This window comes from Bos indicus, chromosome 14 (genome assembly GCF_029378745.1).
Source record: "Bos indicus isolate NIAB-ARS_2022 breed Sahiwal x Tharparkar chromosome 14, NIAB-ARS_B.indTharparkar_mat_pri_1.0, whole genome shotgun sequence".
NCBI lineage: Eukaryota > Metazoa > Chordata > Mammalia > Artiodactyla > Bovidae > Bos > Bos indicus.
In genome coordinates, this window is record NC_091773.1 from 74,764,787 (window position 1) to 74,788,337 (window position 23,551).

A 23,551-nucleotide genomic window follows, 5' to 3' on the forward strand; every position below is an offset into this window, starting at 1 on the left:
TGGAAGACACGTGATACCCAGCACCATGGGAAAATCTGCAGCTTTCAGAGGGTCATAAAAACTAGAGGAGGATAAAACTATACCAAAGAACTACAGACGCTGAAGGCTGACTTAGTAGATTTCAGGGACTTCTTACTGACAGTCTTGTACATACTTATCATGAATTTTAAGAGAAAAATATTTTTGTTATTTATCAACTGGCCTTTTGCATATTTTATATTAAATTAGTTATCACTGATAATTTGCTCATTACTTTACAAAACAATCTGATTTGCTAGTTGAGCTCCACTTATGATTGGCCAAGGAAAAATAAGTTGATCCCAAGAAAAAATAAAATTGTTCTTATTTGATTAAGTGGTTTCAAAATGAAATTAGTAGTATCACATTTAAATTGTTATGACTTTTTAGTTAAGAGTATGAAAAACTTGGAAAAACTATTAACTATAAAACTATTAACATTTCAAAAGAAAAATTATTGTGTCTTCTATGTTCTGTCATTGTATCAGATACTTGGAATTAAAAATTAAGAAATACATGATACTTATGCCCAATCTATTAAGCAAACAGATTGTAATCTTGGGCAATACATTTGATATAGCTGAGCTTTATATAGAGTTTTGCAAAGTTCCTAGTTAGGGAACTAAGTATTAATCATTTCTAAAGTTGGATCCTGAAAATACAATAGAGATTTGTAAGGCAGAAATGGAGCATTTGAGACATTGACCATGTCTGTTTAGCCAAGATATTAAGAGAGGAAATAATTTAGGGATGGGATAGGTGTTCTATGCAGCTAGAGCATGTTTTAAAAGGAGGGGAAATAGTAGAAGCAGCTGATAGATGTATGTTTGCTTATACAACTGGACTATTAATGTGTGCAATTGGTGCCAAAATAAAAGAAGTGAAATATTTTGGGAACTTTATACCTAGTTTTTTTCTTTTATATAGTTCATGAGGTTCTCATGGCATGTATACTGGGGTGGTTTGCCATTCTCTCCTCCAGTGAGTCACGTTTCATCAGAACTCTCTGTTATGACCCATCCGTCTTGGGTGGCCCTACATGGCTTGACTCAGCTTCATTGATTTATGCAACCTCTTTGACATGACAAGGCAGTGATCGGTGAAGGAGATATAAGTTAGAACCCTGTGTGGAACAACTGATTGGTTCAAGACTGAGAAAGGAGTACCACAGGGCTGCCTGCTGTCACCTGTTTGTTTAACCTATATGCAGACCACATCATGAGAAATTCTGGATGAGCTAAAAGCTGGAATCAAGATAGGTGGGAGAAACATCAACAACCTCAGATACGCAGATGATACCACTCTAATGGCAGAAAGTGAAGAGGAACTAAAGAACCGCTTGATGAAGGTGAAGGAGGAGAGTGAAAGAGCCAGCTTAAAACTAAATATAAAAAACAAAACCCCAAAATCATGATCATGGCATCTGGCCCCATTACTTCCTGGCAAATAGAAGGGGGAAAGGTGAATGTAGTGACAGATTTCCTCTCCCTGGGCTCTAAAATCATTGTAGATGGTGATTGCAGCCATGAGATCAGAAGAGGATTGCTTCTTGGCAGGAAAGCTGTGACAAACCTAGACAATGTGTTGAAAAGCAGAGACATTACTCTGCCAACTACGGTCCACGTAGTCAAGGCTATGGTCTTCCCAGTGGTCACGTACAGTTGTGAGATCTGGACCATAAAGAAGGCAGCAACACCAAAGAATCCTTTGAACTGTGGTGCTGGAGAAGACTCCTGAAAGTCCCTTGGAAAGGAGATCAAACCAGGAGATCTTAAGTGACATCAACCCTGAATACTTGTTGAAGCTGAAGCTCCAATATTTTGGTCATCTGATGTGAACAGCTGACTCATTGGAAAAGTCTCTGATGCTGGGAAAGATTGAGGGGAGAGGAGAAGAGGGCATCAGAGGATGAGATGGCTGGATGGCATCACTGATACAGTAGACTTGAACTTGGGCAAACTCCGGGAGATGATGAGGGACAGGGAGGCCTGGTGTGCTGCAGTCCACGGGGTTGCAAAGAGTCAGACACAACTGAGCGACTGACCAACAAAATAACTAATTTACTTAAACACTTTAGTGCTTGTTGAAAAGCAAACAAAATCTTAGAATGGACTTTCTAGCTGAGCTCACTTGCTTTGGAATATTAGAAACACATCTTGTTTGATAAAGAGATGGTTCCTTCTTGCTCCCTTTTCTCATAGGTTTTTCTTTTTCTCTACCCTTAGGGCTCTGTCTCAGACTTGTAAGGTTTCACAGCTACACAAAGGAGTTCTTGTTACTTTTCCTTAAAGCCACAGTCTAGAGGCGGCCTTGGCTGAGGAAGGGGAATGATACTCCAGAGGAATATTTGTCTGGCTGGGGAAAGGACGTTCGTAAGTGTCAGTTAATGTAATGTGGCTTCTACTTCTGAATCAGTTTCAGTCAAAAGTCCCTCGTGACATAACTATTTTGAGTGGCAAGGATACCCCAGGAGTCACGAAGGGTCGGTGTTCTCATTAAAGTTTAGGAGATGAATCTCTTCTTAGGGCCGGGAATGTGGTGTTAGCGTAATTGTAATATCTAAACAGTCCTCACTTCTTCCTTGCATGTTTTCTGTGCTCCAGTTCACCCATTCTTTAGGCCTTTGTTGGACCTAAAGGCTCGTAACAAATAACTCCATGCTCTAGGCGGTCCCTTCTTTCTGATCAGTACCTAAGATCTTCATTCTTGCCTCTCTGGCTTTCAAATTTAGCTTTTTCCACAAACCAACCTCTCTGTCCCCATCGGATATAAGTATTTTCTGCCCACCCTTCTCCACCCCACACATTTTAAGTGACATTTTGAACCTTGACTCTTCTGTGTATCATGTACTTTTATCTGCATCTACAGTTTGGTGTCCAGCCTTGCCTCTGGTATGAGGGTTTCTGGTTCCAGGGATCCCTGAGTCACTCTGAACTTCTATCTGTCCCAGTCAGCTAATATAAAGAGTTGTGTTGGTAGTAGGCTTTTTTTTTTTTTTAAGGAGATCAAATATAAAATTTCCCCAAAATCATAACAAGCAGAATTTCAAATTAAGTTTGATGAAAATACTCTTTTAAGTCCTAGATATTGGTCATAATAATTTTAACTGTATTATGATTGGGAAACACATTAAAAGTTTATTTTTAAACATGTCCAACACAGCCCCAGCAACAAATTCTTTTCACCAACTTCTGCCCAGATCTCAGTTCGTTTTTTCCAGTTCCCACACTAGGCAATTCCTTCTGTGTATGTTATGATGAGCATACGTATTAGAGATTATTATCTTCTGAGCCCCACAGTAGGAATACTGGAAGCACTAGAAATCATAGGGCTTAAGCCAGGAGGTTCTGGAAATGATAGCTCTCCAGGTAAGAAGGAAAAGGGACACCAGGTAAGAGGGAAAAAGAACACCTATGGGAACTTACGCCTTTGATGAAGGTTTTGGCTTTTTTTTGCCTCTAGCTGTCTACTTCATCTCTGAAACTTTTCTTTACATTTTCTATTTATTTTTTCCTGATGCTTTCTGGGGATACTCCTTAATTGATACTAATTCACTAATCCATTCTTCTACCTGAATCATTACACTCCTCAACCAATGTGTTGAGTTTATTATATCCACAATTATATTTTGTGCATTCACTATCTCCAGTTGTATTCATGTTATATCTTTTTATGCCTGTACAAGTATTAAACTTCTCATATATTTGATGATATTTAATATACTTCTTCAAAATATTTGTCCTTCTGGTTCATTAATTCTGATTTTACGGAGTAGATGGTTTTGTTTATTGTCTTCCTTTTGCACAGATTGTGTTATAGGTGGGTGGAACCTCCAAAGATCATTAGCTAATGGAACCTCAGACTCAGTTTATGTCCCCAGTCTTTGGAAGTGTGTGTGTGCAGGCCATCTTGCTGACTCTGTCCCTGCCCACTACTCAGTTCGAATTTTGTTGGTCTGAGTCTGTGGCCATACCACCCTGAATGTGCTGGCTCTTGTCTGATTTAGTTGGTCTGACATGGGGCCCAAGTTTCAGTTTCTCAAAGCTGCCTTGGTGGAGTCAATGTGCAGCCATGTTCAGGAACCTCAGAACCTGATCACTGTGAGAAGGAAATGCTGGGGGACAGATGGGCATCCCTACTCTGCAATGTGTTCCATGCAGCGGGGAATGGCAAAGAAGCGGTTAGTGAGTGCTCCGCCCTGAGCAATGCGAGGCGAAGGGAAAACCAATATCCTCCAGCCCACACCACGTCCATAACCCAGGACTTGCGCCTTCACTGGCCTGCACAACCTAGATTTGCCCTGGGGATTTCCCACTTTTTCTTGTCAATTTCCTTCTCCTTTGTGCGCCCTCTCCTGGACTGACAGGCAGACATTTTTGTTGGGAACTGCAAGTGTGAATCTCTGGCTTGTTAGCCTTTCCCTGTGAACAGTGGCAGAGAATTCATAGGAACAACCACTGCTTCACAAGGGCAGACTCATGTATCATCTGTTTCCCTGATGGCTGTCACTTCTTTATACCACCTTGGTACCTTGTCATTTGTTATAATGATGATAATTTACATGATTTAAAAAGCTGTAAAATTCTTAAAATGGCAAGATTACATATGCTTTATAGTAGGAAATATATCTGTTGAATATTTCTACTTGAATATTCCAATGTAATTTCTTAAAATTGTTAACACATTATTTAAAAAGTTGCTGCTGTGGTAAATGCTGATTTCTGAGTATATTTTAAACATGCTGTGAAGACTTTAGATAATCATAATGAATATTATTGACTGCTACACTATGTCTTTGTGTTTCTTGGAACTGTTTAACAATTGTATTCTTTGTTTGTTTGGTCAGTCGCTCAGTCATGTCCAGTTCTTTGCCACCCCAAGGACTGCAGCATGCCAGGCTTCCCTGTCCTTCACTATCTCCCAGACTTTACACAAACTCAGTGTCCACTGAGTTGGTGATGACATCCAACCATTTCATCCTCTGTCTCCCGCTTCTCCTGCCTTCAGTCTTTCCCAGAATCAGGGTCTTGTCTAATGAGTCAGTTCATCTCATGAGATTGCCAAAGTATTGGAGCTTCAGCTTCAGAATCAGTGAGAGTTTTTTCAAGAGAACACAATGGTCATAGTAGACACCTTCTTCCAACAGCAAAAGAGATAATTGTACACATGGACATCCAGATGGTCATCATCAAAATCAGATTGATTATTTTCTTTGCAGCTGAAGATGGAGAAGCTCTATACAGTCAGCAAAAACAAAACCTGTTGCTGACTGAGGCTCAGATCTTGATCTCCTTATTGCCAAAATCAGACTGGAATTGAGGAATGTAGGGCAAACCTCTGGGCCATTCAGGTATGACCTAAATCAAATCCCTGATGATTATACAGTGGAGGTGACAGATTCAAGGGGTTAGATCTGATAGAGTGCCTAAAGAACTATGGACCAAGGTTTATAACATTGTACAGGAGGCGGTGACCAAAGCCATCCCAAGGAAAAAGAAATGCAAAAAGGCAAGATGGTTGACTAAGGAGGCCTTACAAATAGCTGAGAAAAGAAGAGAAGAAAAAGGCAAAAGAGAAAGGTAAAGGTATATCCAATTAAATTCAGAGTTCCAGAGAACAGGAAGAAGAGATAAGAAAGCCTTCTTAATATTCTTAATTAAAGTGAAGTTGCTCAGTCGTGTCTGACTCTTTGCGACCCCACGGACTGTAGCCTGCCAGGCTCCTCTGTCCGTGGGATTTTCCAGGCAAAAATACTGGAGTGGGTTGCTATTTCCTTCTCCAGGGGATCTTCCTGACCCAAGGATAGAACCTGGATCTCTGGCACTGCAGGCAGACTCTACCATCTGAGCCACCAGGGAAGTCCAATAGTTGGCTATAATTATTATTAGTTGGTTATTATTACTGTTCCTTATGGCCTTCAGAATAACTGCTTTCTCTGATTCTCTGGTTTATTCTGTAATCATTTAAATAAAGGGATATTCATTATATTTAGAATCATATAAAAACTAATACACTCAGAGTGAGACAATTTTATGAACAAAATTCAATACAAAATTTTTTGAATTATTTTAATTCTGAGGATCAGTGCTTGACAAATTTCTTGTCTTGAACTTAAATCCAGATAGTTACATTTGCTATATTTAAATAACCACCAGATGAGAGAGACAATTACTCTAATTAAACAGTTGCAGTTGTCTCCTGGTGTATTTCCCTTAAACAATAATAGACTTGAATTTCTCCCTCCACTCATTAGCTTATAAACAGGTTTTTTTTTTTTTTTTAATCTAGGGTACATCACCGATTCCCATAACAGATACTATGATGATTCCATGATACATATCCATAAGCATCTAATATCTTTTAAAGTGAATGGGCTGGATAGTGCTTACTCAGTGGAGTTTGTATAAAATTGTCTTTATACAAGATGATATCTCATGAAACTGAAATTTTCTTTTCAACCATCTTGAGAATTGATGTAAGATTGCTAGACAATCAGACTTAAAGGTGATCAGATTAGCCGTCTGCTCATAGTTTTTCCTATAACCCAGAGGCTATAGGCAAAACTGTATATACTCTCAGTCTATTTCTTAGGGGTGTTTTAAAAGTGATATAAAGGTGCACATTACTGAACTGGAAATAACCAGGTTATTTGATGGATTCCATTTTCTAGATATAACAACTGGTTCATTAAAACATTTGGTGTACAATTTGACAAGTCAGCTGAATGTAAAATATTAAACTAAAATATAAAAATTTTTCTTATAATCTCCAAATAAAAATTTAAATATCTTTATAATTATTTCATTTTTTAAAAATCAAGGCACTGTTATATGGAAATAAAGCATGCTGACTTCACCTAGATACTTGATTAAAATAGGTCATTTCACCATTCTGTAATGTTTTCTGTCATGCATGGCTTGCACAGGAAACGTATTCATGTTATAAAGTGTGATTTGTGCCATCATACCTTCCAACAGGATAATGCCCATGAGGAAAATAAAACATATCATTAAATTTAAAATATATTCTCTTAGAAAACAGCCAGCTCTGATTAGTCAAAATCTTGGAAAAGTGAATGTTGGCACTATTTTAGCTAAAAATGGAAATAGATTGCTTTATACACAGTGCTTATCAAAGGTCATTTAAAATGTAATCTGATTTTGCAATCCCTTACTTCATATATTTCTTTAGAGGTCATGACCTAGCAGAACACAGGAGATTGAGAGTAGCAGCATCATGTAATCCATGCCATAGGATCCTTACATATTTTTTCATACACAATGGAAATTTTATTTTCAAAGATGTTTAAACACTCAGGATCAGTTCAGTTCAGTCGCTCAGTTGTGTCTGACTCTTTGCGACCCCATGAATCGCAGCACGCCAGGCCTCCCTGTCCATCACCAACTCCCAGAGTTCACCCAGACTCACGTCCATCGAGTCAGTGATGCCATCCAGCCATCTCATCCTCTGTCGTCCCCTTCTCCTCCTGCCCCCAATCCCTCCCAGCATCTGAGTCTTTTCCAATGAGTCAGCTCTTTGCATGAGGTGGCCAAAGTACTGGAGTTTCAGCTTTAGCATCATTCCTTCCAAAGAAATCCCAGGGCTGATCTCTTTCAGAATGGACTGGTTGGATCTCCTCGCTCAGGATAGGCCATCTTTTAAATAAGGTTTAACCTGTATTATTTTATCAGATCATTGGTTGTTCTTTTATTTGATGTTTAACCTGCTACAAAATTAATTTTATGTTACTATATTGTCACTCTGGACTTTTTTATACTTACAAGTTGATTGAATTTTGTTTTTCCTGTGACCTCTAGAATGTTTTATTAAACCTGAATGTAGTCAGCCTATTTTTGACCATAATTGACTGATTTTCTCCCATCTAAAAGAGGTCCCCATTAAATAAAAGTGGTAAAAGAGGCCATCTTCAGAGTACATTAAATGAATCAAAATTCTACATTTGCTCGTCTGGTAAAAGAATGATTCTTTCCAGCTTTGTTGGATCTTTGCCCTTATTTTGGTGGAATCTGTGGAGAATCTTTTCTCTATCTCATGAAGATGTGGTCGTCTGTATTCCTTTTATAATCTGTCTAGGGTAATCTCATAGTATCTCACCTGTACTTTCTTCCTCTGAGGCAGTTCCAGTATTAAAGCCTTTCTGTTTGCACTTACACAGGCTCTCCCTGGGAGAGACTAGCTCACCTGTCAAAATACCGTAACTGGTGATTACTAGCGCCTCCAGAGACAACGTCCGTACTACTGCCAAATTCAGAAAGTCTGAAATTTTAGCAACTGCTAAGGTCATCAACTTCTACCATCCTTAGATTCTTAATCATGGGGGATGGCTTTTATAGTTATTGGTTCTCTAGTGGAGTGGGCCTTTTATGGTAAAACTGTGATGTGGGAATATATATATATATAAACATATATAAACATATATATATGTTTATACACACATATATGTTTATACACATTAATATGTTTTATATACATAAACATATATATATATATGTTTATACACATATACATGTTATACACATTAATATCTTTATATACATATATAAACATATTAAACATATATAAAATATGTTTAATCAGAAGAATTTCTAGTCTAATATGTGGGTATTGAGAGCCAGACCTCTTAGCCATGATTGGAAAAAAAAAAAAAAAGACACCTCAACACTGAGAGAAGAAAGATCAGGTAAAACATATGGCAAAGAAAGAATAAAGATTTTGTGTTAAAGGCTCAGGGAAGAAAAGCAAATTAAAATTAAACCAGTATGGGCCTTAAGCTTCACATTCCAGCGTATTGGTGTGGATGCGAAGGAGCTAAGAGAAGTTTCCCTGGAGCTGAGGACATGTGTTGGGCCTGAGGTTTACTGATAGCCCTTGGAACATAAATCCCTGGGTATCAGGGAGATATCTAAATAAATCTGTGGAGACTAGAAAGGATGATAATTGAGTAATAGCACAAGAGTTTTCAAAATCTTTATGACACATAATTTTGTTCATGTCTATGAAACTCATGAAATTAAAAGAGATGTTACAACAGAGTAGTTAAGAGCCAAGACTCTGAGCAGCACTGTTTTTTTCAAAATCTAGGTCTCTCTTTTACCAGCTCTATAATTCTGGGCAGGTTATTTAACTTCTTCTTTGTCTTGGTTTTCCTATGTTAGAGTGTGTAGCACAGGGCTATGGTCAGGATCAGTTAAGTTGATTAATGTAAAGTATTAATACTTATAAGAGTGCCTGGTACATTAAAAAAAAAAAAGATGCTCAATACATGTTAGCTAAAAATGCCATGAGAGTAATTATGGTATTATATTGTTATAAAAATATTATAGTTATGAAAATACTATAATGTTATAAAGGAAAAGGGAATTTGACCTGTTTTTATCATCTAGCCTTGAATTACTCATCCCCAAGTAGTTTTCAGAAACTTGCTCTTAGATTTTGATAAGGAGTTTATTTTCAGGTCCATTTCAGGACACATTTAAGATACTGCAATACAATATATTTTTTATAAATTCACAACATAAGAGCAATTTCTTATCTTTTGTTTCCCAATTTATAAAACTTTTTTGAAGTAGATAAGGAAGAAAACTCTACAGATGAGAAAAGTAACTCTGGCTAGAAGCCTATATTTATGAGCATGTGATTTGATAGAGAATAGAGCCAGCATCAGGCCAGAAAAACATTTATAATTAGAGTGGTGTTCATCTATTGCCTTGAGCATGGGAAAGATCATAAAGTTAATTTTAAAGATTCTTTACTAGGATTTTTCACAAGGTAAATAAAAAATAAAGTTTATTTTTACCTTTAATAATAATAAAATCTGATAACTAATTTACTTTTGTAAAATACTAAATTACAACTGTCTTTTGCTTTTGTTGGAGAAGGCAATGGCACCCCACTCCAGTACTCTTGCCTGGAAAATCCCATGGAAGGAGGAGCCTGGTAGGCTGCAGTCCACAGGGTCTCTAAGAGTTGAACACTGAGTGACTTCACTTTCAGTTTTCACTTTCATGCATTGGAGAAGGAAGTTGCAACCCACTCCAGTGTTCTTGCCTGGAGAATCCCAGGGACGGGGGAGCCTGGTGGGCTGCTGTCTATGGGGTCACACAGAGTCGGACACGACTGAAGTGACTTAGCAGCAGCAGGTCCCTAAAAAGTCTATGTTCACTCTTGCCATCTCCTGCTTGACCACATACAGTTTACCTTGATTCATGGACCTAACATTCCAGGTTCCTATGAAATATTGTTCTTTATAGCATCAGGCTTTACTTTTGCCACCAGGCACATCATTCAGGAGATCAACCCTAAATATTCATTGGAAGGACTGATGCTGAAGCTGAAGTTCCAATACTTTGACCTCCTGATGTGAAGAGCTGACTCACTGGAAAAGACCATGATGCTGGGGAGACTGAGGGCAAGAGGAAAAGAGTAAAATAGAGAATTAGATGGCGGATAGTATCACCAACTCAGTGGACCTGAGTATGATCAAGTTCGGGGAGACAGTGAAGGACAGGGAAGCCTAGCATACTGCAGTTCATGGGGTCACAGTCGGATATGACTTAGCGACTGAATGACAACAACTTGGTTAAGATTTGTCTCAAATGAATGGCTTTAAGAGTAAATTTTAGCAACCTGAGCTTTAGAGTATCTTCAACAGCAACTCAAGGACTCTTACCTAGAAAGCAGCTCATTATTCATCTCTTTTGAGCAGTTGCCCAAATGAAACAATGGTGTCATTTTATTAACATGCAGCACAAAAATCCCTGCTTACTAAACAGTTCTGAGTCCAGGAAAGCCTTGGGCCTTCTTCCAACTATTAATGTAGAAAAAAAAAAAAATTACCAAACTTACCTACATCAGCAGAAAGCAAATACCTAATGCCATTCCATAATAAATTTGAGTATTCTTGCCCTAAATGCAGCTTTTTAAGCTTCTACAATCTTATTCTAACTCCATCCAGATTCTACTGTTGATCATGATGACGAGAAATAAAATTAGAAAGACAAACATGACAGGAATTAAATGCCGTTAGTCTCAAGAAGGCCCGGAGAAGGCAATGGCACCCCACTCCAGTACTCTTGCCTGGAAAATCCCATGGAAGGAGGAGCCTGGTAGGCTGCAGTCCATGGGGTCGCTGAGGGTCAGACACGACTGAGGGACTTCACTTTCACTTTTCACTTTCGTGCATTGGAGAAGGAAATGGCAACCCGCTCCAGTGTTCTTGCCTGGAGAATCCCAGGGACGGGGGAGCCTGGTGGGCTGCTGTCTATGGGGTTGCACAGTTGGACACAACTGAAGGGACTTAGCAGCAGCAGCAGCAGCAGTCTCAAGAAGGCCACTCCTGCTGTTACTCATAATCACATATGGATCCTTGAATGTGGTGACCTGAGAACCAGGTGTTGACCTTTACCTACCTAGGGCATCAACACTCTCTGGAGTCTTTTCCTCTAGCTTTTCTACAGCTTGTGTAAAGTGGAAGTATCTCTGCCTTCCAAAATCATGCCACAGAGAATGATTTTGATGGCATCTAATCAAAATCTAGACTTCAGCAAACATATATAACCTTGGGAATATATTTATCTTCCTGTCCTCAAACTGGTTGACAACTGTAGCTTTCACTTTGGGGCACCATTCTTTAAGCCTGAGAATTTGGGTTTGGGAGGAAGATGATAGCTTATTGAAAGGACTGAGCACTCACATTCTGGAGTATGTAAGATCCAGTAAAGCATTCTTGCAAATATATTTAACTTTGGCTTACAAGATCACAGGGCATTTACTTTTAGATATGTTAAAGACATATAGGTGTACCATCATTATCCAACCAAATGATTGTCTAGTCAACCTAAGGTCATTTAAAATAAAATGAAGTGAAGTCGCTCAGTCATGTCCGACTCTTTGCAACCCCATGGACTGTAGCCTACCAGGCTGCTCCCTCCATGGGATTCTCCAGGCAAGAGTACTGGAGTGGGTTGCCATTTCCTTCTCCATTAAAGGCTTGGGTAATATATGTTACCAAATAACATTCTTCCCTCATTTTTTTTTTTTCCACTTCTATAGGGATATAAGGATTAACTACTGTCTGTTGGCTAACATGAGGAAGGTTAAAGATCAAGATTTTCTAGTCATAGCCTTTAAACTGTGACTATCCAAACCTTTATTATTGTGGCTTGTTGGCTCTGATTAAGTTGTTCTATATTTACAATTTCAGAGTACTGTTTTTACTTTAGAAGGGACTCAAGCCATGATTTTGAGAGTCCATCCAGCACTCAGACTGGGAGTTCACCACGCCTGAGCGGAAGTTATGTGGGCAACTCAATAACAGTGTGTGTCTGTGGACCTGCACCCTCTACAGTTTAGGAGAGCTTGGTTTTGATTCTTCTCTTGGTGCACAATTCTTTGTATTGCCATGTCTGCTCAAGGGAAATATACTTAACTTTATTGTAAAGTATCATTTGGCTTAAAATATCTCCTCTTCCACTGCAATCTTTGTCTGGAAGTGTCCAAAAATTAAATTTTGGTAAGGCAAGGTAACTATCTAACCATTTGACAATTCACCTAGAAATCTTGCCTAGAATTTTATCTTACTATAAAATGTAAGACACAGATGTTAGCCACAAAAGTAAAATAGACACAAACTGATAAGCAGAGTTTTTTCATGTTTAAATACTACTAACTACAATTGTGGGCTCTATGCCTGTCATTATTAAGAGAGAAAAATGTATCTGTTTTATTATTTATTTCAAGATTTAACAGGAGTTGTTTCTAAGTTTCCTTTCTTATTTTCTATCTACATCTAAAATATTGTATATATTACCCTGTGGCTTAAGTAAATATTGTGTAGTTTCTAATATGTCATTTTTTTCACCTTTACCTATTTACAAAAGACATAAAATTACAATATTTTAAAGCATACAATGTGATGATTTGATATACATTGTGAAAATTTTTCTGCAATTGGAGTAATTAGCACACCTATCACATCAGATATTTATCATTTTTTATAAGAATACAAGTTCTTCTCTCAGCAAATTTCAGTTATATAATACAGTATTATCAATTACAGTCACAAGGTCATGCAGGAGAACAAAAGATCTTATTCATCTTATAACTGAAAATTTGTACTCTTTTACCAGCCTCTCCTAATTTCTTCTACTCCTTGCCCTTGGCAACCAGCATTCTGTTTCTGAGTTTGAGTTTCTGTTTTCGAGATTTTACATACAAGTGATGCCATGTAATATTTGTTTTTCTCTGTCTGGCTTATTTCACTTAACATAATAGTCTTCAGGTACATTCAGATTCTAAATGGCAGGAATTCCTTCTTTTTAAAGCTGAATAATATGCTACTTTATATGTCACATTTTCTTTATTCTTTCAAACTCATGGCAGTTAGATTGTTTCCACACCTTGGCTATTGTGAATAATACTACAGTGAATATGAGGGTGCAGATATCTTTTTGAGATTATGGTTTCATTTCCTTTACTTCTTTTCATTTACTTCTAGATATAGATCCAGAAGTGAGATTGCTGGATCATATTCTGGCTCTATATTTAATTTCATGAGAAGACTCCGTAATGTTTTCCATAGTGGCTATATTACTGGGGTGACCAAAACAGTCATTTAGTTTTTTCCCATGAGATGGCTCTAGTAGAGTTTAGTTTTCTTAAATTTCATTTTAAACAATTTTGTTACATTGTATTGTGACAGCTATCATATCAGCATACATTTAAAAAGGATTTATCAAAATATCTGCACTTACGTTTAGCCATGTTAATATTGAAGATGGAAAAAAAATTCAGACAGTACACTGAATCAGGAGAGAACATTTGCTATTGATATGACTGATAGGCATTAATATCTAAAATATATACACAGTTCATACAACTAAAAAAATAAATAAACAACCCTACTAAAAATGGGCAAAAATGGAATGTAGGTGGACAACAGACACTTGGAAATACGCTCAACATCACTAATTGTCAGGGAAATGCAAATCAAAATCACAATGAAATACTGCCTTATATATGAATATCTTCAAAAGGACACTAATAAATGGGGGCAGAAATGTGGAGAAAGAGAGCCCTGGTACACTCTTGGTGGGAATGTAAATTGATGCAGCCACTGCAGAAAACAGTATAGAAGTTCCTCAGAAAACTAAAAGTACAGCTACCCAGCAGTTACATTCCTGAGTATATATCTGAAAAAAAACAAAAACACTAATTTGAAAAGGTGCATTGTTTGCAACTTCCAAGATATGAAAGCAAACTTAGTGTCCATCAACAGGCATATATATATATATATATGGGTAAACATGAATGGATGAATGAATAAAAATATCAAACTGATGAATGGATAAAGATATATATGTGTGTGTGTATGTGTGTGTATATATGTATAGATATACTTTAGTCGCTAAGTCATGTTCAGCTCTTTTTATGACCCTCCATGGACCGTAGCCCACCAGGTTCCTCTGTTCATGGAATTTCCCAGGCAAGAACACTGGAGTGGTTGCCATTTCCTTCTTCAGGGGTTCTTCCCAATCCAGGGATAGAACCTGCATCTCCTGCATTGGCAGGCAGATTCTTTACCATGGAGCCACCAGGGAAGCCATATGTACAGATACTGAGTAGTACTCCACATCGGAGGAAGCAGTGGCACCCCACTCCAGTACTCTTGCCTGGGAAATCCCATGGACGGAGGAGCCTGGTAGGCTGCAGTCCATGGGATCTCGAAGAGTCGGACAAGACTGAGCGACCTCACTTTCACTTTTCCCTTTCCTGCATTGGAGAAGGAAATGGCAACCCACTCCAGTGTTCTTGCCTGGAGAATCCCAGGGACGGGGGAGCCTGGTGGGCTGCCGTCTATGGGGTTGCACAGAGTCGGACACGACTGAAGCGACTTAGCAGCAGCAGCACTACATATATATATATATATACACACACACACACACATACACGTATATATATATACATATATATATATATACATATATACAATGACGTACTATTCAGTCATAACAAAGAGTAAAATGGGAATTTTGCCATTTCCAGCAACATGAATAGACTTGGAAGGCATTATACTAAGTGAATAAGTCAGATAGAGAGAAATGTAATATGATATCATTTATATGTGGAATCTAAAAAGTCCACAAACTAGTGAATCTAAAAAAAACAACAAACTAGTGAAAATAGAAACAGCTTCACAGTTATAGAGAACATAGTATTGGAGAGGGAAGAAGGGATGGGACAGTGTAGAGTCAGAGGACTAAGGGGTGCAAGCTGCTGTGTATAAAATAAGTTACAGTTATATATTGTGCAATGAGCGAGTGAAGTTGCTCAGTCCTGTCCGACTCTTTGAGACCCCATGGACTGTAGCCCACCAGGCTCCTCCATCCAGGGAATTTTCTAGGCAAGAGTACTGGAGTGGGTTGCCATTTCCTTCTCCAGGGGATCTTCCCGACCCGGGGATTGAACCCAGGTGTCCTGCATTGCAGGCAGACGCCTTACTGTCTGAACCACAAGGGAATCCCAATATAATTAATATTTTATAAAAAAAACTACCGATGGAATTTCAAAAAGCATAGAGCTTAGGCTCTTAAGGGTATAGCAGTGATAAAAGCTTTCATAGTCATTTCTAAAAAGCAACACTTCACAGTTTTCTCTCTCCAGTGGTTCTCTAATATACTTGTAGAAGGAAGGCAATGGAAAACCAAGGATATAAATAGCTGAGCTCTCCACAATGGGGCCTCCTGCCTAGTTTCCCTGTTCAAAGAAAAGAGGAGACACCGTCTTGCAATAAAGGCTTCATAGACAACTGGGCTTTTCTAGTGACAGTCGGCATTTGATGACCCACATCTCTTGGTTCTTCTTGTTGCCAGTGATCGGCCTGGCAATGATGGTGAAATGGGAGCAATTAACTAGATGGGGGAGGGCTTCCTTTAACAGTTGAAGGGTACCGCCCAGCACAATTCCAAAGACTTGTAGTGTTTTTAGTGTGGGGGTTTCTCCAAGTTCAAGTAAAGTTTCAGGTATTATGTCATAGCACTGACTGAGTGATAGGTGTTGGAGGTAGTTGAGTTAGTAAAATTCTGGAAAGCAGTCATTTTTCAGCATGACGTTATCACTTAAGTCTAGGTGGACAAGATTGGGACATCTTCCAACTAAGGTAGAGACACCTGATCTCTGCAGATCCTCCAGGTACCCGCTGAGAGGCATCTGGGTGGAGGTCTTCCGGCTAAGGTAGAGACACCTGATCTCTGCAGATTCTCCAGGTACCCACTGAGAGGCATCCGGGTGGTGGTCTTCCAACTAAGGTAGAGACACCTGGTCTCTGCAGATTCTCCAGGTACCCGCTGAGAGTCATCCGGGTGGCGGTCTCTAACACGTGTGCCACAGCCATCTGTATGTCTTTTCAGTGAGGCCACAGCACCAAGAGCGGCTCAGCTCATCCGGTCTGGAACAGCTGTTCAGCAAAGTCTCCGGGGCAGATTGAGAGAATCCAGAACACCCAGAAAGGTGTAGACACCATAGATTTGTGTTCTGAGCAAGATTATCTACAATGGGATCTGAAAGCCGGATGCCCTCCAGGCTGAGATGCTGCAGCTTGGGGCGGTGAGACCGAAGGCCATGGAGGGTAGACACAGCCATCAGGGAGTTCCGCAGGCGCAGGAGCTGTAGACGAAAAGGGCTGAGATGTTCACCTAACGGCTGGTCCATAAGTGATCCTGGGCAGCAGAAGGCAACCACCCCTCGGGACAGCAGTCCACCAACCACATCTGGTTAGAGGTTTACGCTCGAGAGGTCTATGGTCTGCCAGAGATACTCGTCAGATGCTAGATGATACCATCTCTTACAAACACTGGAGACTTTCAGGAGTTCAGGGAGGCACAGACAGGTAAAGATTCTTAGGAGTAGCTCATCTGGAAGGGAGTCCCAAGAAACACCTGGCAAGTTCTCTCGGTTTGCCTTAGGTCTGCGGACAGTCACAAAGTCCTTGTCATTCCCTTTGCTTTTCGGCCGTTTTCATGGGGGCGAATGGGGGGCTCTGTGGGTGGCCCAGATCTGAAAGCAGTTTCTGGGGGCTGTTCTCACTGTTCGTGGGAGATGTTCATGCTTTTTGAAATCTTAGGGAGAGTGAACCTATAATTTCAAGATACCTTAAAGAGCAAAATTTGAACCACATCTTTTATCTCCCCCTGTCTCCCCCCACCCCCAAAAGTAGACAGGTGTTAACTTTCATTGATCTTTTCTATTTCCTTTCTAGTCACTATTTAAATTTTTCCCATTCTTACCTTTTTTAGTTTCATCTATTAACTTTGGGCCTAATGTGTTCTTCCTTTTCTGATTCTTTTAGATATGTAGTTGTTTAATTGAGATCTCCTTTTCCTTAATGTAGGCATTTATGACTGTGACTTTCCTCTTAGATGGAATTATGCTGCATTCAATAAGTTTGTATGTCGTGTTAGCATGTTCATTTGTCTCAAGGTATTTTTTTTTAAATTTCTTCTATTAGCCATTGGTCGTTTGGTAGCATATAGTTTAATCTTCACATATTTGTGAATTTTCCAGTTTCTTCATTGTTATCGATTTCTAGTTTTGTAACATTGTAGTCGGAAACTATATTTGATATTATTTCTGTTTTCCTAAGTTTATTAAGACTTATTTGTGATCTAACACATGATTTAAGTTGGAGAATGTTCCATATTCTTAAAAGGAACGTGGAATCTGCTCCTGTTGGATGGACTCTTCTGTGTACATTTGTTAGATATATCTCGTCTAACATGTATGATAAGACAAATTTTTTAATTGGTTTTCTGTCTGGATGAACTAGCTACTGATGAAAATTGGGTATTGAAGTCCCATTCTGTAATAGTATTGCTGTCTATTTCTGTTTTTAGGTTTGTTAATGTTTACAGTATATATTTAGTTGGTCTGAAGTTGGGTATATACATATGTAAATTTGATTATATGTTCTTGATGAATTGACCCCTTTATAATTGTATCATATTCTTTGTCTCTTATTACAGCTATTTGCTTAAATATTTTGTCTGATATAAGTATAGCTATGTCTGCCTTTTTTTGTTTTCCTTTTGCATGAAATATCCTTTCTCATTCCTTCACTTTGAGCTTAAATGTGTCCTTAAAGCAGAAGTGAGTCTCCTGTATGCAGCATGTAGTGGGAACTGTTTTATAATTTATTCAATGAATCTATGTCTTTTAATGTGAGAATTTGTTTATTTACATGTTAAGTATATGTGGACTGACTGTATCCACACTATTAGTTGTTTTCTGGCTCTTATGCAGTTCCTTTATTCTTTTCTGCTGCTTTTTATCCCTTGCTTTGCAATTTGATTATTTTTATTTTTTTTGTAGTGGCATGCCTTGATTTCTTTTTCTATACTTTTTAAAGTATCTAGTAGGTTTTTGTCTTGTGGTTTCCATGATACTTACCAAAAAAAAAAAAACTTACAGTGATAACAGTCTACTTTAAGCTGATAACTTCAAATGCAGAACAAAGCACTACATGTTTACATGTCCCCTCAAATTTTAAGGTTTTGGTGTCATATTTATACTGTATATCCATTAACAAATTTTATTATAGTTATTTTAGTCCTTTTGTCTTTTGATCTTCATACCAGTATTATATTTAACCACCACCATTATAATATTTCCTCCCTCATGGCTCAGATGGTATAGAATCTGTCTGCAATTTGATCCCTGGGTCGGGAAAATCCCCTGGAGAAGGAAATGGCAACCCACTCCAGTATTCTTGCCTGGAAAATCCCATGGACAGACGAGCCTGGAGGACTACAGTCCCTGGGGTCGCAAAGAGTTGGACACGACCGAGTGACTAGCGCTTTCATTTTCACTTTCGTTATATTATTATAGTGTTCTCAGGTAGCGTGCTTACCTTTACCAGCAAGTTTTATACGCTCATCTGTTTTTATGTTACTGATTAGTATTCTTTTATTTCAGCTTGAAGAACTCTCTTTAATGTTTCTTGTAAGGTCAGTTCAGTGATGTTCAGCTTTTGTGTTTTCTTTCTTTTTTTTTTTTGGAAAACTACTTTTCTCTTTCTGAATGGCAGCTTTCATGGGTGGAGTATTCTTGGTTGAGTCTTTGTTTTTTTTTCCAGCACTATTAATATATCATCAATTGCTTTTAAACCTCCAAGGTTTCTGCTGAGAAATCTGCTCACAGTCTTAAAGGTTTTATTTTCTATATAGCAAGGTTTTTTTTTGTTGTTGTTGTTGCTTTTAAGATTCTCTCTTTAACTTTTGCCAATTTAATTATAATGTAATTAATTATAAGGTGTCTTGTTGTGGGGCTCTTAAGTTTTATCCTGACATTATTTAGGCTTCCTGGACTTGGATGTCTTGTTTCTTTTCCCAGATTAGGTATTTTTCAGCCATTATTTCTTTGTGTTAGCTTTTTGACATAAATGTGTGTGTGTGTATATATATATATGTATATGTATATATAGTCACACATATAAATATGCTCTGCTTGATGGTGTCCCATATACCACTTAAGCTATCTTTATTCTTTCTCACTCATTTTTCTTTTCCCCCTTTAATTGGATGAAGTCCATAGCACTGTCTTTGAATTTTCTGATCTTTTCTTCTGCTTATTCTAGCTGTGCCTCTATTGAATTTTTCAGTTCAATGGTGTGCTTCAGTACTATAATTTCTGTTTCTACTTTTCTCTCTAGTGAAATTCTCATGTTCAGTATTTGAACTCCTTACCTTGTTGAGCATATTTTTGACTGTTGATTTGAGCTCTCTATTTGGTAAATTGCTCATCTCTATTTTATTAATATTGGTCTCTGAAGATTTTTCTTGTTCTTTTGTTTGAAATATATTCTTTTGTTTCTTGATTTTCCTTGAATTTCTGTTACTATTTTTTTTAATATTTATTTATTTATTTTTGGCTGCACTGGATTTTCATTGCTGCCCATGGACTTTCTCCAGTTGTGGCAAGCAGAGGCTACTTTTCGTTGCAGTTTGTGGACTTCTCATTGAGGTGGCTTCTCTTGTGAGGCTCAGGATCTAGGTGCACGACTTTCAGAGGTTGCGTCCTGTGGGCTCTGGAGTGCTGGCTCAGTAGTTGTGGCTTGTAGGCTGAGTTGTTCCATGGCATGTGGAGTCTTCCTGCATGGCATGTGGAATCTTCCTGCATGGCATGTGGAATCTTCCTGGAACAGGGATTGAGCCCATGTCTCCTGCAATGGCAGGCGGTTTCTTACTCATTAGACCACCAAGGAAGCCCTCTGTGTTAGTTACTGCCCAGCGGCAAAAACAATCATTTATTCCAATCCTTACAGACTGGTCTTATGTAGGACATGAACCTTGTCAATAAACCTAGCTCAGGCTCCTAGTTACTGCTCAAGCCTTTCTAATTGTCCAAACCACTGTCTTTGTTCTTCGTGGCTGCCAGTACTTGAGGGTGTTGCAGGAGCCTCAAGACCTTTCAGTGTCCTGAAGAGGAGGATTGCAATCAGCACCTAGATGCAGGCTGATTAGAAGCCAGATCCTCAGGCAGCAGCTAGGCACATATGCAGTTAACCACACAGTCCTTCCAGGCAGAAACTGGGAGGTAAGCATTATTGCCTGCTCCTTCTGCACTGAATCTTTGTGATATAGTGTGGCAAGTGCTCACAAACCCATTAACTACTTCTTTGACTTAGTTCTCTGAGCCCCACTGACTATCAGAGATAAATGATTTAGGGACCTGTTCCTTGAATGGCAGCTGTAAACACTGGACCCTGGATGTACACAGTTTTTATCCGATACTCTGAGGTGTTTTCCTAACATACAGGCAACTTGGCTATATTGTTGGAAGGAGCTTTAGGGAGAAGACAGGAAAGTGCCCACTAACTGCCCTGGTCTCTGAGGAGGCTCACATGCAGTACAGTATGAAGATGCATGCTCATTAAAAACTGAACCCTCAGGCAGCAGCTTGTAAAGCTGCAGTCAGATCCTTTCCAGGGAAAGCCTGGGAGATGGTAGTGCTTGCCAGCTCTCTCTGTGCTGAGCCTTGTGACAATAAATGTTGCAAGCGCTCGTGTTCCTTTTAAGAACTGCTTCTTTGCAAAAATAGTGTGAGACTCCTGAATGCAGGAGTTGGGGCTTCCCGGGTGACACAGTGGTAAAGAATCTGCCTGCCAGTATAGGAGACTCAAGAACAAGAATTCATTTCCTGGGTCTCCGGAAGATCCCCTGGAGTAGGAAATGGCAACCTGTTCCAGTATTCTTTCTTGGAAAACTCTGGATAGAGGAGCCTGGCGGGCTACAATCCATGATGCTGCAAAAGAGTTGGATACAACTGAGCGACAGAGCACACATCTGAACGCAAGCCTTGTTTACTTTCGAGCTAGGTGTTTCGGGAGGCCATCACTCAGGTGGGAGCTCTAAAAGTATGGACACCAGATGTGTGTTCCAAACCCTTTACTCCCGGAGAGAAGCTGGGAGTTGAGGGTTGCCTCCAGATTATATGGCATTGTGCTAGGTGTGGGTTTTAAAGTTAGAGTGTGTCTCAGCTTTCCCTACGGATTTTGGTGTGTGATTTTCTTATTTACCCCATGTGAAGAATTCAGTCAGCTCTAGGTATACCTGTGTACATTCAGTGCGTATATAAGAGGAGGGAAATAGGTGCCTATTTACTATTTTGGTCCAGTCCCGTAAAACCTCATTAAACTGAAAAGTATATGTACTTCAGTTGTTCAAGTAATATTTAGATTAATCTTTAAGTTCTTATGCTTTGCTACAGCAAAAACATGTATTCTAAAATATCATCATTAAGATACTTACCTAAAATTTTAAAATCATATAATCCTTAGTATCTTTGGTTTTTTTTTTCATTTTCATGTTTGTTTTTTTGTTCCAGTTTTCTATACTGAATTACTCTTTGTTATCTTTGCTTATTTTTTTAATTTATTTTTAATTACAGGATAAATACGTAATCCAGAAAGGTTAATTTTGGATTATGTTGGATTTGCTTCTGTGACTTTAATCCTTATCTTGCTGCTTTTGTTATGAAAGGCATACGTAAAAGCCTGCCTCAGGGAGGTAACCTGACTCTGCCCACCCTTGAAGGATGGTGACATTCTTGAATTCTTTGTGTGGCAGAGGGCATGGTGTCCCTCCTCAGCTGCTGACTGGCATGGCCCAGAAATTCACATTTGGGCAGGCCAGAACCACAGAGAGATATGACATCTTTGTTTGTTGATATGAGAGAAGATATTCCATTTCACACCACCAATGAAATGACTGTAAGGAAGTGAGACTAACACATCCCCTTTCCTATGGCTTGCCATTCTAGGAGACAGTTGCGGGAATTGTTCCATCTCTCAGTCCTCCCCAGATCTTAGCCACCCCATGGACTGCCACATGCCAGGCTTCCCTGTCATTCACCATCTCCAGAGTTTGCTCAAATTCGTGTCCACTGAGTCAATAATACCAACCAACCATCCCATCCTCTGTTGTCTGCTTCACCTCTTGCCCTCAATCTTTCCCAGCAACAGGGTCTTTTCCAACGAGTCAGCTACTTGCATCAGGTGGCCAAAGTACTGGAGCTTCAGCGTCAGCATCAGTCCTTCCAGTGAATATTCAGGACTGATTTCCCGAATATCATGGCATCTGGTCCCATCATTTCATGGCAGATAGATGGGAAAACAATGGAAACAGTGACAGGTTTTATTTTCCTGGGCTCCAGAATCACTGCAGATGGTGACTGCAGACATGAAATTAAAAGACACTTGCTCCTTGAAGAAAAGCTATGACAAACCTAGATAGCATATTAAAAAGCAGAGACATTACTTTGCCGACAAAGGTCCGTGTAGTCAAAACTATGGTTTTTCCAGTAGTCGTGTATAGATGTGAGAGTTGGACCATAATGACTGAGCACTGAAGAACTGATGCTTTTGAACTGTGGTGTTGGAGAAGACTCTTGAGAGTCCCTTGGACTGCAAGGAGATCAAACCAGTCCATCCTAAAGGAAATCAATTCTGAATATTCATTAGAAAGACTGATGCTGAAGCTGAAGCTCTAATACTTTGGCCACCTGATGTGAAGAGCTGACACATTAGAAAAAACCCTGATGCTGGGAAAGATTGAAGGCAGGAAGAGAAGGGGATGACAGAGGATTAGATGGTTGGATGGCATCACTGACTCAATGGATATGAGTTTGAGTAAACTCCAGGAGCTGGTGAAGGACAGGGAAGCCTGGTGTGCTGCAGTCCATGGGGTTGCAAAGAGTTGGACATGACTGAGTGACTCAACTACAACAAGGTTTGTCAGAGCTTTTCTTTCAAGGAGCAAGTATCTTTTGATTTTGTGACTGTAGTCACTGTCTGCAGTGATTTTGGGACCGAAGGAGGTAAAATCTGTCACTGTTTCCATTTTCTCCCCATCAATTTGCCATGAAATGATGGGACCGGCTCCCATGATCTTAGTTTGTTGAATATTGAGTTTTAAGCCAGGCTTTTCACTCTCCTCTTTCACCTTCATCAAGAGACTCTTTA

The 23,551-nt window shown here is 39.1% G+C and overlaps 1 protein-coding gene and 1 pseudogene across 1 annotated transcript in view; one reads left to right on the forward strand and one right to left on the reverse strand.

Moving 5' to 3' along the window:
- MMP16 (matrix metallopeptidase 16) overlaps positions 1–23,551 on the forward strand; it is a 407,510-nt gene that overhangs the window by 88,459 nt on the left and 295,500 nt on the right. The window lies entirely within an intron of this gene.
- LOC109568163 (S-phase kinase-associated protein 2 pseudogene) overlaps positions 16,265–23,551 on the reverse strand; it is a 29,874-nt pseudogene continuing 22,587 nt past the window's right edge.